Genomic DNA, 16,155 nt, shown 5'->3' on the forward strand with positions numbered 1-16,155 from the left:
TTCTGTCAGAATTCTGAAGTGGCAATTATCCCCATATTAAAAGCCATTTCTCAAAAAAAAAAAAAAGATATTATAAGTGTCTGTCCAGTCTCCCCAGGTTATGGCTGAACATATGCAATTTTGTCTTTGTACACCCACTCATATAAAAAATTTCAATGAGTTTTTAGGCTGCATCAGAACATTCAGGTTTTTTTTTTGCTAATGCTTGAATTGGACCAAATATGTGTTACATAAATGACATGTTTTGAATGAACATCCAAACAGTCACTTCTGTTGCCTTTCAGTTTGATAATTACTAAAATTGCACTTTAAGCTTTTCAGTGTTGAAAACCAAATTCAGTACATTTCAGGACAGTATGAGAGAGACCAAAATAACAGAATTTTCCATCAGAGTCTATCCAGCTATATCAGGGCTTTGAATTTCTTTGAATCTAGACTCTAAATCTGAAATTCAGCTTGATTTCTAGGTTTGCATGTTAAAAGAGATTTTTTTAAAATCTCTTTTGCCTCATAAAAACTTCATGCTTGCTTATTGCAGTGTGAGTGAATGTCCTGCGTTTCTGGTTTAACCCTTGAACCCAGCCATTACAAATCTATATTTCTTTTTGTTTCTTGGGAGGAGGAAATTGGTCCTTTACATTTCTGTGAGAATACTGTCAGTTTCAAAGACCTTTCAGACTGAGGGTCTGTAGGCACAGGAGATAAAAGAAACCAGGCTATTCTATTAGACTGTTGTATTATATTTCTTTCAACAAATTTTGGCAAAGTTGTCAATGAAAACTGTTACTGAAGTGAGGACAATGGGGAGTTGGTTACTGTCAGAACATCTTTACACGTGACCATTCCCCTCATCTACATTGTAAGTATGATTGTTTAATTATTTAATGATATTCCTTTTCCTGATGACAATATCCTTTCTCAGACTGATGTGAGAAGAAAAAAATATATACAAGTACACAAATTTGCATATATGCATCCAAATATCTTCAGGGCAGATGTCAAGAAGACAGGGACAGACTCTTTTTCATGGTGGCCAGTAGCAGTACAAGGTGTAATGGGCACAAAACAAAACCCAAGAAGTTTCATTTCAATATGAGGAGAAACTTCTTTGAGGGTGGTTGAGCACTGGAACAGGTTATTCAGAAGGGCTGTAGAGTTTTCTTCTCTAGAGGTGTTCAAAATCCACAAGGATGTGATTCTGTGCAACCTCCTCTTGCCTTAGGAGAAGGGTTGGACTAGAAGAGGTCCAAAGGTCCTTTCCAACCCCAACCATTCTGTGATCCTGTGATCCTGTGATCCTGTGTTATGTGATTCTGTGAATATGGACTAGAGTCTGACAGAAGATATTTTCTTCAGACAGGTAGGGCTGGTGGAATTAACCTCACAGATTGCAAATGTTTTGGAGTATTAGAAACACCTTTAAAGATAAAGCCAGGGAACTCACAGATTGCAAATGTTTTGGAGTATTAGAAACACCTTTAAAGATAAAGCCAGGGAACTAGGGAACAGGGAACTAAGCTTCCGTACTAATAGCAGCTAACCCTCTGATTTAAGTAATGATCTATCCAAGTTTTATTTCAAGTACCTTAAAATGGATTTGTGGATAGCCATGTGAGAAAAATCCTGCTTGACAGATGCTAACTTTCAAGATGGAAGTGTTTGATTTTCCTAATATGGAATTGTGTGAATGGAAACTATTAATGTGGTAATTAGTGACCGGGCCAAAAATTTGTCAATTCTTGAAGTTAGGTTCAGCCCAAGTTGAAGTTCACTTAGATGACAAAGCCTGTAGGGCTCTTTCAGTATTGCATTAATCTTTCCCTAGAAGTTAAAAAGAAAGTTAGAGTGAAGAGGAATCCCATATCCCCAAAACTGGTGACAAGAGTGCTTTACCTCTTCCATACACTGTTTTAAACTTTTGTATTGAAATGGGGAAGGGTAAGAAGGAAAGGAACCCTGATCTTGTCTTTAATGGAAAAGAAATACTTCCATTTCTTTAAAATGACCGTCCTTACTAGGAATGAGGACATTGCAGAACTGTGTATTGTAATTGTAATGGAATTCTACAGCATGTATTACTCACACTTTCTAAAATACCTTATCTAAACTGTCTGAATAATACTACATCATAAATCAGAAAAAAAAAAACAACAAAAAAACTAGTAAAAATTTCCACAACTGGTCTACTTTAAAAGGGTCTAAATGTGGACAGAATAACTCACCCCTTTAGAGAACAGAGAACAGACACTCTTCTTTCTAGCTACAAAATAATGAAGGGATTTTAATTTAATTGTGCTTTAGAGCCAAAACCAAAAGTACATTACATCTAAATGTCAGAGTTCAAAATTTCTGATTAATTCTGAGACCCCAGATGCCCAGGCTAAAGATAATAATGGATTCCGCATTTTATTTTTTTTTTAATTCTCTTTAGAACCATGAGAAGCATCAACTGTGAAAAAAAAAAACATTTAGAGAAAAGTTTAGAGAAAATATCACAGAAGACACTAGGCTGGATTGCAAATAATTTAATCAAAGGAACAAATTTAAAAATCTGTAGGTAATCTCTACAGATTTTGTAAAATTATAAAATGCTGGAGGACATAAATATTAAGAGATAACAGTGGGTGACCAGAAAGCTGTGATTAACTCATTAGCCATGAAAGCCAAGCACCTGTGGTTTGCAGCAGTCATGCTAGCTTTTTCCCTTAATCCAAGATAAAGGCTGTGCAAATGACTTAAGGAGCTGTGACTGGTTTTTAGAAGTCCTAGCTAAAAGCTATAAAATATATTTTTCTGTGTTTTATTTTTCTGAAAAGGGGACAATTAACAGTCTCTTTTACTTGTAGAACTGCCAAAACATTGCCCTACTGAAAAGGGTATTGAGCTGAGATTAAAAAATTCCTCTGAAATTTATGTACCTGATAAAATTTCAGACAGGATTAAAGACATAGAATGAATCTTTTCAATAAACTCCACTGTGAGCTTACTGAAGTGTTTTTCAGTTGACTGTTAATATTTATTCATGCTAAAATAATCAGAAGGCTAACACAATTTTTCTATGGCCTTTTTTATAATTAAATTAATTATTAAACTTCTAAAATACTTAAAATTAAAAATATTTAGTATAAAACAAATCAGATAGTGCAATATTTCTGTAGGGAATGCCATCTCTCTCATCCTACATGAAATAAAAGAAAAGTTTAAGTAGACATGAGGCCTGATGAATTTTATTTAATTAAATTAGCAATACAAACCATGCCAGACATCTCCTAAAATCTGGAAGATTTAAAATTGTATTTAAACATATTAGAGTAATACTTAAAATACCTGTTGATAACTAAGAAATATTTGTTTAAACGGTACTTTAAAATTTGTAGATAATCTCAGCACTTTCCAGTTTGCTTTAAAACAATGAATATGCAACTGTTTCTGTTGTAATTTACAGCTGGGGAAATAAGCTGCTGCACATGTAGGACACTTGCAGTTAAAAATGACTTGAGCAGAGAGGATGATGACATCATGTCAGTACTTTGGGCTTACAGCTGAGTGCCAGCCTGTGATACTTGGAGCATTAGAGATAGATTTGATAGACTCTGAGGCCTAGGAGGGAGTCTGAATATGGTTGTAGTGACAAGAGTATGGTTCAATGTTATGCCTCTATCCACATTTTCCTTAAAAAAATTCCATGTTAGACATATATGTTCCTTAAGAAAGGTCTTGGAGCTACCGAAGATGTTGCAAAAAAAAAAAGAATTCTGAAAACAAATGGCACACAACATAGGACAGCTGGTCCTGAACTATCAAAATGTTTAAGACAAAAACTGGTTTAATGCCTAAAGTGGCATTCAGACCTCACTAAATAAGAAAGTAATTGAATAAATTTCATCTTATAGAAGAAAGTATTTTGCAGCACCACTAAACAGACCTCTAAATAATAGGAGACTTGTATGTCATCAGAGGAATTTAACCCTAAAAATCTATAGAAGTGGTTTAATTATTACTTGCTTTTTGTGTGGCTTTACATAGCAAAACTGTTTATGGGGGCATCCCATTCCCTGTAGACTGAGCTCACAGTGTACATCAAGTAGTATGCATCTTTCTTTCATGGGCATTTATTTCAAGACTGCATTATAATATCAGTATTGTTCTTTTCTAATAGCCTTCTCCCATCTCCTGCTTAAGTATTATCCCCAGGGTATAATTCAGAATGTAATCCATTGCATCTCCACCACAAAGCATTAAATGAGTTATCTTATTGTTTCACCTCCACAAATTTAAAGTAAGAGAAGATAACTGCACTGTAAGTAGGAAATTTGTTTGAAGAGACTGAAAAGACTTTTTTGTAGGATTTAAAAATGAATCAATCCAATTATAACATACTGGTGATGAATTTCAGCCTCTCCTGACAAACTATGGAGATGAGGTAATTATTATTCATGTTTTTTCTGTCATTTGGTGTATCTTTCTTTGAATATAAGCAAGATATGTATTGCTCACTGAAATATTTCTGATTTTTTTTTGTACATGAAGAATAAAGGAAGGTTTGTCTCAGTTTCTTGACTCAGTGATTTTGCAGATTTTCAAGTATTCATGATCCCCACAGATAGTCTGCCTTAGGGTTTCAACCCAGAGGGACTCAGAATGACATCCAGTGATGAAAAGAGAAGATCCTCTCCTGATGGCTTAGAGAATAAATGAGGTGAAGTAAATTTTAGAATTGCAATCATTTCGTATCTTTTCTGTTAATGACACTACGTGGTTCCACTGCCATACTTCTCTCCAAGGGCAGGACAAGAATTATGTATGGGTACAATTCGAAGGATCAAGACCTTTAATCTGGTACCTTTCAAACCTGGTCTTATATCTTTGTATGGAAACATAGAAAACCCATCGTTTCTGATTTCAGTTGGGAAGTTACCATTTACTTATTTTGTATATTAATGTCTGTTGACTCTCGGATTTAATGAAGGTTTTAAGAACTAATTAGGTCTTATATATATGTCTGTAGCAGGGACCTCATACTTAAAATTAAAATACTATGGATCATTCCTGAGGAAGAGTAAACCTGGAAATGAAACTTGAGATAGTTTTAGTAAGAAGGTAATATAAGAGGCCTTTATTTGAAGGCCTTTGGAGGCAGTTATGGAAAGATGTTCACAAAAGCCCATCCGCCCATTTTTATAGGTTTAAGGGACTTAGCATAATTGATAAAAAACACAATTAGGAGCTCAAGTGGTGATGCCATTCCCCCCCAGGTCAAGCCCCTTCTCTGGAGCCCCCTTTCAGCACCAGCTGTGCTTTGTCCAGGAGAATGCATCTCAAAGGGTGTTCTCAGCCTTGGCTCCCAGAAGAACCAAGGTAGCACAGGGCCTTGTACCTCCCGGGAATTGGAGCTCTGGAATTGTTTTGTCCTTCTGTTTAAGGAAAGGCCATGGAAAATTACTGGAAAACTAGCTACTAATACAACAGGTGACAGAGTTACCAATATATATGTGCGAAAAATGTAGAGAACATATGAAAGAAAAAAAGGCAAAACCCAAATGGCATCAATATAATTGCCATTTGTTTTCTTTTATGGATGCATTTATGTCTTGAGGATTAGTAATTTTTTAGGCTTGAAATTGCTGATATTGTGTATGTGTATTATAAATCTAAGTATATTTGTATTTATACATAGATGTGTATTTATACATACCTTAATGATTGACTCTTAAATTGGAAGGATTTAGATTAAATATAATATCTTCCCATTCAACTGTTCTACCATAACAAACACATTTTGGGATTGAATCCTGAACTGGGTTTGATTCAACCTTGACAATCAATCATAATATGAGTCTACTCTAAATTTGAAGATACATAAGATGTTTTCTACAGAATTCAAATTGTACTTTAAATGTGTTTTTATTTTGCAAGTGACTACTCAATATTTTATTACATTAAAGTGCATAAATACTTTCATACTTTCTATATTGAGAACATTCTTTGTATTGAGAATCCTGGATTACCAGGTCTTACAGGAATTAAAACATGGGCTGTTAATCAGTTATGATTTCATTGTACTATTTGCATTAACTCCAGCCTGGACACAGCAATTAAAATGGGTGAACAACAGAAACTGCAGAATCATTCTATGTCCTTGTTTACTCCTGCTGTTTTTCCTTGTCAGTAATGCTCAGGGGATGAAAAGGAATCTGTTCCGTTCCTCTCTGGCACTATTTCCACACACTTTATGGCATGTAGATAAAATATGCCATTCTCCATGCTGAAGTTTGTAATTAGTTTTTTAGCGAGTATCAACATTTTGGCACAAATTTCTTTCTGACAGACTTGTGTAGGATTAATATATAGGCCCGAATAGCTGTCCCACAAAGTTGCAGTATTTCCTTGTGATAGTGATGGAACCTGGTAATTTTTCTTTTCATTGGTACAGGAGTGTTTTTGTATGTATATGAGTGTATGTATGTATATGTATAAAAAAAAAATTTATATTTTTTCTTTGACTAATTTATCTTCAAACACCAAATCTTATTTCTCTTTTTTCCACTAACATTACCGTTTAAACATTCCCATTCTGGTCTGGTGTTGTCATGCTTTCTCTCCTAAATAATGCTAAGGCCTGGATATTGTGAGGTCTCTAGTTTTTCTATTGCCATTGACTTTACAGGCTTACAAATATTAATTAGTGTAAGTTCATGATAATTTTATAAAGCAGCTTCGATTGCCCTTGGATTCCAGGGACGTATGTATGGTCATGGCCAATTTGAGCCAGGTCTGTCAAGATAATGTAACAGATTATTTGAGTTTTTATAAAACTCAAAAAAGTGTCGCTCAGTATTGCAGCATTTAAGTCTTCTAGACTGATTTTTTAGAATATCTAGAGACTGCTCTTCTGGAATAACATCCAAGTATTTTGCTGATGTGATCACTCAAACTATGGGGCTAGAAAGGACTGGAAATAATACAGCTTATAGCAGTATAGCAGCTTTTCATATCCTATACACACATACATCCCATTTGGATTTCTGTTTACCCTTAAAAATCTCTGTCTATCTATGGATGGCAATGGTTGCTAGAAATTTTGTAACACACTCCTTCTTGCACAGCCCTTTTTATCTGCTGCTACAGTTTGCATTCTTTTCCCTCTGACAGAGACCTAAAATGTGCTTTTCAGTTCAAATGTGAGTTTACAGTGTGGGTTATGTTTGTTTGTTTGGTTGGTTTTTTCTTCTTTTTTTTTGGTTGGTTTAATAAAATTTTGTTTTTTGTTATTTATTTTCTTTATTGACTACTGTTTCACTGGTCTTTCAGGGCTTGTTTGCTTGGGTTTTTCCTTTTATTGTCAGTGCAGGAATTGTGGCCTAATGATGTAGGCTTCTTGATGCATGTTAGATTTTTTTAAAAACTTCACAATTTTACTTTTTAATATTGTTTCCCACTCCCCCCCCCACCCCCCCAAAGATTGGGCAAGATCCATGTCCCTGTGTGCAAATTTTGTGGGTCATTTGTGAAAAAGCTACTTCAGACACCAAGCATATTTCTATGTCTCATCCTTAACCCTTATAACTTCAGGTTCTTTATCTGTTCTTTGCACTTATCACTCATATCATGATTTGCAATTTTTTCCTTTAAAATCAAATAGTTATCATTTCATTGTCACTATATTGATTTTGCTCAAAGCTCTATGTGACTGGTGTACGCTGTTAAGAATCTCTTTTGGCATATGGGTATGCCTTACATCTGTTGAAACAGATTTTCAATCAGAGTAGTGAATTTCCATGAAGTGTGCCACGGTGAGGGCTCTTAACTGTACATGCTTATTATCACCAATGCCTGAGTAGACTTTTTTTTTAGGCTTCAAATACTTCTAATAAACATGTTTCAGACTGCTCTCATTGATGTCAAGTAGGTAACTGTCTCCTTCCATCATTCTTTTGGAGAAGTCATGCATTTCCGTTACAGCCCAATGACAAATAGTAGACTTGTTTATTTCTATCAGTCCTAGATTTTTTTGGGAACTCAGCTTATACAGAACTTTGATATGGAATGAGAGTCCAAAAATGTTCTCTTCAAAGCAACCATTTAATTTTTTAATTTTTTTTTTCTGTAGCTGCTATTTCTAAGATGTTAAGTAGTCCTGCTGTTACATTACTGGACTAAAAGTGGGAAGTGTAGTAAAAAAGAGCTACTTAGTGAACTGTGGTTTATCAACAAAGAAGATGTGCTTTTGGCATTAGAGAAAATAAATATTTGATAGATGGTGGAAGACTAAGAAAAAGAAGATGACTGAGATAAGAATAAGAGCCTGAATTGTGCTTTTTAGTATATGTTTCTAATATGGAGTTATTTAAGGGCTAGATGTTCGCTTAAAATGTTTCTGTAGAAGTCACTAGATTAATTTAGCTTGCTGCTCTCTAAGTATATTAGCAATAGAAAATGGTTTTTAATTTACAATGTCAAAGCTGTAATATATGTTATAAAGTAATTCATGCTTGGAGAGAGAATGTACGTTATAAAATTATAAAATCCAACAAGTCTCTGACCACAAGGAGCCCAGGGACATGTAACCACTCCGGAATTCGAAACTCCTGAAGGCAGCAGGAGAATAATGCCTCGTTTACCCATGAATAGACATGGCCAGCGTGATGATCAGCGGCCGCCTCCAGGCCATCAGGAAACACCCAAGGGTGATCATCACTTGATAGATACCATCGATCCAGATAACCAAAGTCACCAAGGAAGATCCATCTAAATACGCAACTTCCCCTGACATGATCCACGCTGGCTACTACTCAGGAAACAGCGATTGTCCAGCCCTGCACCGTGAAAGAAACTGTCATGCATATGTAGGGTTACAAAAGAAACTGGGGCACCTCTGCCTCAGGCATAAAAAAATGTATAAAACAGCCCCACCAGAGATGGCATTCGTGAACAGAAAGAGATCTGGTACAACAGAGGTCGGGTCTAGGTTCACCCAGCACTGATCCCGGGCTCGACGCTGTCTCTTTGGCTGTGGGTTTTGAGGATGATATTTTGGTCGCGAAAATAAAATCTTTCGCATTTCTTAATTTGGATTTCTGGCTGATCATTTATAACAAAGATTTTTGAAGTTTATATTTTTTGTCCTTTTTATAAACAAATCAGATTATATTATTCCTGTGAAAGGAAGGTATGTTAAAAAATAAGAGACTCTTGTTTCTATCATGTGACATGCCCTCTTTGAATTAGTTTCCCAAATATAATAATTCCCCTTTCTGAAAATATTAAAGAGGAATTGACATGCTTTCTAGTTTCCAGCTCAGTCAGGAAAAGGTCACATTCATCTCTATTTCTGAAAAATTTATTTTATAGTTTCTTTTTAATCTGAATTGAAAATTAAATGATGCTTAGGTGCAGTTCAATCAGTGTTAAGAGGGTGGTGTTAATAGCTTGGATGTGTGCTGTTGGATTGTAGCAACATTTTCTTTAGTTATTCCAAAGATTTTTTCCCTTGTAGTTCAGAATATTTTCCATCACAGTTTTACAGATATTGAGGTCCTGGGTCAGCTACTTACAGTACTTAGCTGAAAGAAGAGAATTTCTGATGACCTTTCATGATTAAATCCATCTTTAAAATCCTGTTTGAAAACTCTCCAGTTATTTCCTTTAATTACACTGGTTTTTATTTTTCTTTCTTAGTTATCTGTCTTAATACATGATCCAATCTGTTTCACTCTTGAATATTTCTAGGATTTTTGAGAAACTGTCTACTTTCACAAGAACAGATAGATACACTAGAAGAAAAGCAACACTAAGTTTATAGGAAAACTCTTTCTACTTCTGGAGCAGTACTAGTTAGAGGATTTGCTTGAAGAGAACAAATTAATAGAGCAAATGAGAGTGTAAAGAACAAAAAAAAAGAAAAAATAGAAAAAATCATCACTCATATTAATAAGAATAGCATCTGCGATTCCCTCACTAGAATAAAAATGAGAATGATTAATTCTTATGCTTTGGGGCATACAGTGATCAGTTTAAGTTGAATTGAATTTTCTCTGGTTTTTATTGATGTGAGTTTAAAAATCACTTACATTATTGGATATTTTTATACCAGTCTACATACTTAGTAGCATGACATCTGTGCAAACAAGAGCATAGATCCTATGAAGGTATTCACATTATTAAAAAAAGGGATATTTTATATTTAAACAGTCTTGATACTTACATAATTAAGATACATACGGTTTTGAAATATTATTTAATGACTACGTCAGTGGAGAAGGAAGGGTTACAGATGGCATTTAAGCTTTTCACATTGTTCCCCACAACATTCTTTTCTCTAAATTGGAGAGATAATGATTCAGTGGTACTGTTAGATGGGTAAGAAACTGGTTGGTATATAAATATGTGGTATTCATATCCACATATCAATAGTGGTCAGTGGCTCGGAGTCCCAATGGACATGAGTGACAGGGGTGTCCCTTCTCTTTCATGCCTTCATCAGTGACAATGAAATTGAGTGCACCCTTAAAAAATTTGCAGGTAGCGTGAAGCTGAGTGATGCTGTTGGCACACCTGAAGGAGGGGATGCCATCCAGAGGGAGCTGGACAAGATGGAGAACAGCCTGGGTGAATCTTGTGAGGTTTAACAAGATCAAGTTCCAGTTGCTGCACCTGGGTCAGGGCCATCCCCAGTATCAGCACAGGCTGGGGGTGAGCAGATGGAGAGCAGCCCTGGGGAGAAGGACTTGGGGGTGCTGGTGGGTGAGAGGCTGCACATGACCCAGCCATGGGCACTCCCAGCCCAGAGAGCCAAACGTGTCCTGGGCTGCATCCAGAGCAGCGTGGGCAGCAGGGGAGGGAGGGGATTCTGCCCCTCTGCTCTGCTCTGGTGAGAGCCCACCTGGAACCCTGCATCCAGCTCTGGGGTCCCAGCACAGGGAGGACACAGACTTGTTGGAGCACGTCCAGAGGAGGCCAAGAGCAGAATGATCAGAGGGATGGAGAACCTCTCCTATGAGGATAGGATGAAAGAGTTGGGATTGTTCAGCCTGGACAGCAGAAGGTTTCTCTGACCTAATTATGACCTTCCAGGAAAGGTGTAAAGGACTATTTACAAGGGCGTATAGTGACAGGACTTTTGTCTTTGATGTGTCCTTAATAGAGGGTTTGATTCTAACAGCTTTCATAATGTGATTCCTGGCTGCTCATATTCTTTGTATTTGTGCCAGGCTACTTGTTCTTCTGGTGTTTGTTTGTCGAGGAGTTCCTTTTTCATTCACTCCTGTCACCTGGCATTTTTGCCTGACTTCTTCTTTGTTTAGATGCACTACTCGTGAGCTTGAAGGGTGTGATCTGTCTGCTTCAACAGGCTTTCTTGGTCCCCTCTGCCTTCCTTGGCTTTATCTTGTGGGAGTCTTTGAATCAGATCTCTGAAAAACCTGTTTTCCTGACATCCAGGATAGTGAAATCTCACATAAGAAGAGCTTTAAGCTAGAAATGATGGTGAGAGACAGAATGAACAAAAGTGTGGAAGTGATTGTCTTAAATTAAGCATGCAAAGTGTATAGGATGATATACATAGGATGATATATAGGATCATAGGATGATATCATAGGATGATATGAGAATTTGTAAACAGCAAAAGAATGTTGAAGTGGGGTCATTCCACATTCTGTATGCATATGACAGTCATACAAGACAAAATTTTTGGGAAAGCTCTCAAATTTTTTACTAGGAGATAGACATGTGTGACCATGTTCACAGGGGTTCTTGGATGAGGGAAGAGACGAGAATGTTGACTCCATGATCAGAAGGCTTGATTTATTATTTTATGATATATATATTACATTATAACTATACTAAAAAGAAATAGGAAAGGAAAAGGTTTCCTCAGCAGGCTAGCTAAGAATAGAATAGAAAAGAATGATAACAAAGGCAGGTCTCTGGGACTCTCTCCGAGATAGCTTGGTCCTTGATTGGCCATTAATTATAAACATCCAAGATGGGCCAATCACAGGTTGACCTGTTGCATTCCACAGCAGCAGAAAACCATTGTTTACATTCTGTCTCTGAGGCCTCTTCACTTCTCAGAAGGAAAAATCTTAAAGAAAGGATTTTAAGTGAAAAGATGTCTGTGACAGACATAGCTGAGGGCCTGTACACTGATGAATGAAGCATGAGGAAGAATAGGAGAAATTAGGGGTTTCTGTGCTGTTGCAGGGCTATGACCTCTTTGGGTGGGAAAGCTTATAACTGAAGGGCTGCAATAGATGTATACAGGTTTTTTAGAGACTGGAAAGGAGGGTAGGAAGGTAGGAAGTTGCCTTTATATGAGAGAAGTGGGAATGCATTGAAGCTCTGCCTTGGAATTCATGATGAGTTAACTCAGAGCTTATTAGTCAGGATTAGCAGGCTGATCAACAGGAATAATTTTTGTGTGTCTGCTACAGACTGCTCCTGGTCAGGGAGAGCAAGTGGATAAGACCATTTTCAGACTACTAGAGTTAGCTTCACATTCATAGAACTTGCATCTCATGGAGAACTTCAGGGACCACAATATCTTCTAGAAGCACAACACAGAATGGCAGATCACCAAGGGTTTTGAAATGCATTTTAGAAAAAGCTTCCAGATATGTGGCTGAGAACCTGAGGTTTAAAATCTGGGATTTAAAATGTATTTCTAGAAATATAAGAAAATAGATGTTTTAGAAGGTGTGACAGAAACCCTTCCCAAACAGTCTGAATTCTTAGGAGTTATTAATTAGTCACTGATGAGCAGTGACTTTCTGCTAGACCTGTTTTCAACAAATAAAGAAAAATGTCTTTGTGGATGTTCAGGGGAAGCCTTAGCTGTAGTGACCCTGAGATTATGGTGTTCTGGAGAGCAGTAAACAAAGGAGAACCATAACCCTGAACTTCAGGGGAGCAGTTTTCAGCCTGAATCTTTTTCAAATAAACACAGGGAATATATATATCTGGAGAGGAGAGACCTCTGGAAGAATTTGTTGACTTTAAAGAATCACCTTTCAAACTCCAGAGGAGTTGAACCCCTTGAACACAAAATGAAGTAAAAATATAAACAATAAGATAGTGACAAAACTCAGATGCAAAAACTAAGTGCAAGAGGTGGAAAAGGGGAAAGATGCCCTGGGAAGAATATAGACAAGCAGTTTGAACATACTGAGACATGGTTAGGAAAGCAAAACTCACCTAGAAATAAATCTTCCAAAAGATGTGAAGGGAAACAAGAAAAGTTTTCAAAAGTTTATCAGTAGTAAAAAGAAGACTATGGAAAATGTTGGTCAGCTGGTGAATAGGGCAGATCTCATGGAAAAGGACACAGAAAAAACTGAAGAAATTAATGCCTACTTGACCTCTCTTCTGTCAAGAGCAGCAATTAGGAATTCCAGGAATGTATGGAACATGTAAGACTCAGCCTCAATACAGGAGGATCAGGTTAGGGGTTATTTAGATAAACAAAATATGCACAAGATCATGGGACCTGATAGGGTGTGCCCATGAGAGTCACTTCTATATTTAAGAAGGTACAGAAATGGGATCCAGGGAGCTACAGACCAGTCAGACTCACCTTGATCCCTTGGAGGGTAAAGGTGGAAGCCCTCTTGGAAACCCTTTTGAAATACATGAAGGACAAGAAGTTGATTAGAAGTAGTCATCATGGGTTTATGTTTAACCTAAATGATAAGTTTTTATTCTGAGATAATTGGCTTGATGGATGAGGGGAGAGAAGTGGATGTTGGTTATACTGACTTCAACAAGGTTTTCGACACTGTTTGCCATTATACCTTCACAAACAGACTGAGGAGTACAGGCTATAAGTGCACGAGGAGTTGAAACAAAAAACAGCTGAATTTCTAGGCTGAAAGAGTTGTGGTCAGTGGTATGAACTGAGGACTAGTGGTGTACTCCAGGGTTCAACAGTTTAAAATCTTCATTCATGACCTGGATTCTGGTACAGAGGGCATTCAGTGAGTTTACAGATGATACAAAGCAGGGAAGAATGTTTCTCGTGCCAGATGGGTATGCTCCTAGTCAGAGGGACTTCGACATCTGGACAAGTCAGTAGATAGGAACCTCATGAAATTCATAAAGATAAAGAAGAGATCTTTGGAACAAGAAGACCATGCACCAGTACCTGTTGGGGGACAAGAAGATGGAAAGCAGGCTGGCAGAAAACAGCATGGAAAACTTACTGAACCAATTGGTCATGAGCAATGTGTCAGAAAGAGACAGAAAACATCCTGAGATGAGTTGGGGAAAATATCACCAGCGGGTTGAAGAGTAGTGACACTTACTCTCAGCACTTGTGAGACCACATCTGGCTGCTGCTTCCAGATCTGGGTTCTACAGTACAAGAGATTTGTGGCTTTGGTGGAGTGAGTCCAGTTAAGCTTGCAGGTATTGGGACACCTGCTATTCAAGGGGAGACTGAAAGAGCTGGGGCTATTTAGCCTGAAGAAGAGAAGTGAGATCACTTACTGGTTATCTTATCAGTGTGTACAAATATCAGATGGCAGAGGATATAGAAGAGAAAGACAGACTCTCAGTAATTGCCCAGGACAAGATGAGATGAGAAATTCCACAATAAGTCTGACTATGCAGTGGAACAGGTTTCCCAGTGATTTTGGTTTTTTTCAGTTTGCTCTGAAAGATGTCAAAAATTAACTGGAGAAAGTCCTGAATATCCTGTCGTAACTGCAAAGTTAGCCCCTGTTATGATGAGGTGTTGACCACCCACATGTCTCTCCCAGCTTCTATTATTCTGTAACTCTGTAGTCACTCAAATCAGTAGGGACTGTCTCAGTCTTCTCACATTAAAATGTCAGTTCTCCATAAGGAGAGCTGAAGTGCTGGAAATAGCAAGACTAAACTAGAAGTACCAGAAATTCTTCATGCATTTGAAACCTGATTCCTCCTGGATACATCAGAAATGTGTTGAAATAGAGAGACTGCTTATATGTTGATGTAAGCTGTGTATGTAGGTGGACAAGCGGATGTGCAAAAAAAGAAAGCGAAAATAATAAATTCTGAGTCCATCATCACTTTATCTGTATATTGTATTCCACTCACTTTTCTTTTTGTTTCTTCTCTTTGGACAAAATTCCTGTGTTTTTAAAGCCTGAATACTGAATGGACCTTTTGTGATCCACTTCCCTATGATTCACTCTTAGTAAAAGTGGGACTGCATAAAGAGCATTAACCAGCCCAGTTCTTGAGTCTGTAAACTTTCAGAGCCTGAGCCTCTGAGGTGCTCTTGGAGACACTGCCAAAGCACATGCCATCCCTCATGATTAGGAAAAAATCTATGATAAGACTTTAGGAGTTACCACCCTCTAATTCCTCCTTAAATCACAGTAAATCCAAACTACGTGAAAATAAGAAGACTTTTGCTGACCCAAGACTCCTGTTTGCCATACATTTTAGAGTTGCCTTTTTATTGTTTTAGTACAGTAATAAGGACAGTACAGCCAGGTTAAAAAATTTTAACAATGAACCTCAAAAAGCCCAAACTGCTTTAGCAAAAGTATTTACCAGTATTTAGGTCATTTGTACAAAGGATGGTTGGTTTTATGTCTGTCTATGATTATGTTTTTATATCAGATTTTAATCTGTTTTCCATGTGTCTCTATTGAAAAACATGACACCTGAAAGATACATCTCTGTGACAACTTCTGGTCACCTTAGCATCACTGGCAGACTTTGAGAGACTTCAGTCATCCAGTACTTGTAGATTTCTGGGAAAGAAATATTGTTTTAAGCCAGCTTTATATTTTTTTTTGTGTCTGCAAGGCAGTGCAAAGAGGTGAAGGTCACGAGCATTCAGGCCCAGAGTTGGCTTTCTTCATATTTCTAATACTAGTGTGAAGTTGCTAACAGTGAAGGGTGACATAAAAGGAGAAGTCTCAAAGCTGCACAGAAAGAACCTAATCAGGTTCCCTAATCAGGGAAACGAAGCCAGCAATTAAGGCCAGGAAGAAATAAAATGACAGACAGAACACAGGGGTCAAAAAAGAGTGATCTTTAAAGAGAACTGAGGATGAGAGGTCAGGGAAAATAAGAAAAAACTAGACAGTTTCTGAGGAACAGAATTACAGAAAAAGAGCACTTTTAAGTAGGTTTAAAATCTGGGATTTAAAATGTATTTCTAGAAAT

The sequence above is a fragment of the Agelaius phoeniceus genome, chromosome Z (assembly GCF_051311805.1).
Source record: "Agelaius phoeniceus isolate bAgePho1 chromosome Z, bAgePho1.hap1, whole genome shotgun sequence".
NCBI classification, from domain to species: Eukaryota; Metazoa; Chordata; class Aves; order Passeriformes; family Icteridae; genus Agelaius; species Agelaius phoeniceus.